This window comes from Lactuca serriola, chromosome 8, assembly GCF_051521515.1.
Source record: "Lactuca serriola cultivar US96UC23 chromosome 8, Lser_US96UC23_V15, whole genome shotgun sequence".
NCBI lineage: Eukaryota > Viridiplantae > Streptophyta > Magnoliopsida > Asterales > Asteraceae > Lactuca > Lactuca serriola.
Window position 1 is genome coordinate 117,609,927 of NC_136415.1, and position 4,246 is coordinate 117,614,172.

The following is a 4,246-nucleotide window of genomic DNA, read 5'->3' on the forward strand; positions in this document are numbered from 1 at the left end:
ACTATGTTGGACTTTCAATCATAACCTTCGACTTACAAAATAAATCCTTTTTGAGGACTCCTTCTTCTTAGGATAAGTACATTCCCTTATCTATTGTAACAGACCGATGGGTCGTGTCCCGATGACCTCTCATCGTAGTCGGTCTCAATTTGATATGACCACTAGGGTCAAAATATCAATCATCTTCTTAGTCACTACCGAAACAATGGTAACCACATACTTGAATAAAACGAGACCAATCACTAGTTTCTTGGTAACCTTGTGACTTTCCCTGATCTAAGCGTGAGTCCTGTGCTTCCAGCAGTATAGATCTCTACTACTATTCACACCTACTCATACTCGTCCCAAGTATTGTCTCGCAATCCCCAAGTCCTAAAATCACAAAACAATTTAACACATACGAATGTGTCCAATTAATCATAAAAATTTCCTAGACACTACTAGGACTTCTTCCATGCGTATCTTCTATCATCAATCATGCTTCAACTCGATTGGTGATGGAAATTCCAGATTATGGGACAACTCCAAGAATTACACCAATCGTTCCATCATCCTGCCAATCGAAGGTGTACTTCAGACGTACCGTACTCCTCTAAACGTTCCGTTATTTTATCAGACATATTCTAAAGGCAAGATACCACTCTTACAATATCTTCTGATAGGTGTCATTCACTATCATAGGCCTTTCATTTCCTCCATTTACTCAATTCTCTACGAGTCTTCACCATAACGTTCTATACACCAAAGCAGACGTTCAGTGCTTCGAGACGAGAATATAGATAGAGGAAGGTTTTAGACGTGTAATCCTCCTTATTACTCCGAAAAATTACATGCCAGTTCTAATATCATAATTAAACGTTTAGAACCCTGAGCACATAAAATTTCTAGATCCGGTCGGCAACAGACCATAGATCCGAACAAATAATATCATATATGGCAACATATAACATTTAGCACATAAAAGAATTTTAGGCAACTTTCCTAATATATACTAGTGCTTGTGTCTTAAAATATGGTAGACACTCATATCACAATCATCGCTTAGCATTCTAAGTTTAAGTCTAGAAATCCTACAAATTCCTAGTTCGCTTAAACTAATGCTCTGATACCAACTGTGACATCCCCAATTTCACGGCCAGAAAAGACCAATTTGTTTATGCTTTGTTTTATAAATCAGAGTAATCGTTTAAAGGAAACGGTTGCAGAATTTGTTCCCAAAACAAAATGTGATAAGAATTTATCAAAGCATTTCTTTAAAGAAATGTATTTTCATTAAATAACAAAATCTCGGGATGTCATGTTCCGATACAGACCAAAAGCATAAACAGTATAAAATAGACCTTACAACAGTTATTTATAACTACTGATCTATAATCCAAAATCTCTCGTCAAGTCCACCAACTTATACTCTTGTGCCATTACCTGTAATGCAAAGAAAACTGTGTGGGTCAGGCTTGGGATCCTGGTGAGCATATAGGGTTTTCAACCCATAATAATATATTTATTATATTTAATCATCAAATAATCAACCCAATTACCCATCCCCATTATCTCCATTTATCTTAAGGATCTACCCTAAGAATCATCTATCCTTCATTCTTAAGGATTGACCTGAGGTATAGGCACGAAGTCACATCGTTGCCAGGGTTTACTCAATAGGCGCTAACTCCATAGTCACCAAGGTTTATACAATAGGCGCTAACTCCATAGTCACCAACTATCCCATCTACCCATGTTCTACCCAACATTTTTGTAGATATAAATATACACTTTTATACATAGTTTAAAACCTGTATAGCATGTTCATCCAATAGATATTCCAAATAATAGATGAGACACATACACATAACACGTATCTCATAGAGAATAACTCCTATCTATGAGTTAGAAGAAAGTAACTACACACTCACACAAAACATATACTTAATACATTCAAACAATACTTGTATTAAAAACGTGTTTGTGAAAGGGACTATACACTCACATGATCAGAAGATGATCAGACAGCACTACGACTTGCAGAAGTAGAATTCTTCGGTAGATTTGGAAGATCTTCACAAAAACCAGGCTCCTCGCGGGCAGAGCTTCGGCTCGGGAATTGCACTTCTCGGGATCTTCGGGCTTCGGGACTCGCTTCGGGTCTCGGGATGATACCGTTGCTTCGGGGGTACTTCTTTACATGTAAATCAAGGTAATATGGGTGAGAGATGAGAGAATGAGCAACCAAACTCGGCTGGCCCTTCAAATCTATTTATAGGGCAAAATCAGCCCATGCCATGTCGTGGCACCTTTTTCCACATCGTGGGCTTGGTCGTCACTGCATGCGTCATCACAAGTTGCATCTGGGGGACTCCCGGAGGTGTCAGAAGATTGGCCACGTCGTGGCACTGCTTGCCACTACGAGGTATATGACGGTTTTGGGGTTTCACGCCCCGAACTTCAGAAATTCATAACTTTCGCATACGAACTCCGTTTTTGACGTTCTTTATATCGACGCGAAGGTGAGATTATGATCTACAACTCTCGTTTAGATTCCGTTGGCTAATTTTGACTTTATTTTTAATATATTATAATTATATTACTTATATATTATTTTTAGTAGGCCGAGACAGGAAAACTCCGTTATAAACTCATAACTCCTTCGTTTGACGTCCGTTTTCGTCCGTCTTTCCGTCGTTGCACTACTATCGATGAGATCTTCAATTCTCATTTAGATTGTTTTGGATAAATATCGCTCTAACGTAAATTCACTATTTACGTCGCGCTGTGTCGTGTCGGTTCTGTCGCGAAACTTCGACAGGTCATAACTTCTTCGTTATAACTCGAATTTCGAAGTTATTTATATATTCGGAAACCTCGTAACATAAAATAAATCTTAGTTAAGATTACTCCTTCTAAATAATCTTTCCCAAAAAAGTCGTTTTTGACGCTTATCGTCTCTAAATTGACTAGCCCTGATCTACGGGGTTACAATTATCCCCCCTTAGGATGATTACCTCCCGGAATCATCAACGAAATAGGATTCGTATACTGACTCCATAAGTTATCTCTCCATCCTAAGTAATAACCTTGATGCTCAATCCTGCATCTGCTCTTTGTACTATGTTGGACTTTCAATCATAACCTTCGACTTACAAAATAAATCCTTTTTGAGGACTCCTTCTTCTTAGGATAAGTACATTCCCTTATCTATTGTAACAGACCGATGGGTCGTGTCCCGATGACCTCTCATCGTAGTCGGTCTCAATTTGATATGACCACTAGGGTCAAAATATCAATCATCTTCTTAGTCACTACCGAAACAATGGTAACCACATACTTGAATAAAACGAGACCAATCACTAGTTTCTTGGTAACCTTGTGACTTTCCCTGATCTAAGCGTGAGTCCTGTGCTTCCAGCAGTATAGATCTCTACTACTATTCACACCTACTCATACTCGTCCCAAGTATTGTCTCGCAATCCCCAAGTCCTAAAATCACAAAACAATTTAACACATACGAATGTGTCCAATTAATCATAAAAATTTCCTAGACACTACTAGGACTTCTTCCATGCGTATCTTCTATCATCAATCATGCTTCAACTCGATTGGTGATGGAAATTCCAGATTATGGGACAACTCCAAGAATTACACCAATCGTTCCATCATCCTGCCAATCGAAGGTGTACTTCAGACGTATCGTACTCCTCTAAACGTTCCGTTATTTTATCAGACATATTCTAAAGGCAAGATACCACTCTTACAATATCTTCTGATAGGTGTCATTCACTATCATAGGCCTTTCATTTCCTCCATTTACTCAATTCTCTACGAGTCTTCACCATAACGTTCTATACACCAAAGCAGACGTTCAGTGCTTCGAGACGAGAATATAGATAGAGGAAGGTTTTAGACGTGTAATCCTCCTTATTACTCCGAAAAATTACATGCCAGTTCTAATATCATAATTAAACGTTTAGAACCCTGAGCACATAAAATTTCTAGATCCGGTCGGCAACAGACCATAGATCCGAACAAATAATATCATATATGGCAACATATAACATTTAGCACATAAAAGAATTTTAGGCAACTTTCCTAATATATACTAGTGCTTGTGTCTTAAAATATGGTAGACACTCATATCACAATCATCGCTTAGCATTCTAAGTTTAAGTCTAGAAATCCTACAAATTCCTAGTTCGCTTAAACTAATGCTCTGATACCAACTGTGACATCCCCAATTTCACGGCCAGAAAAGACC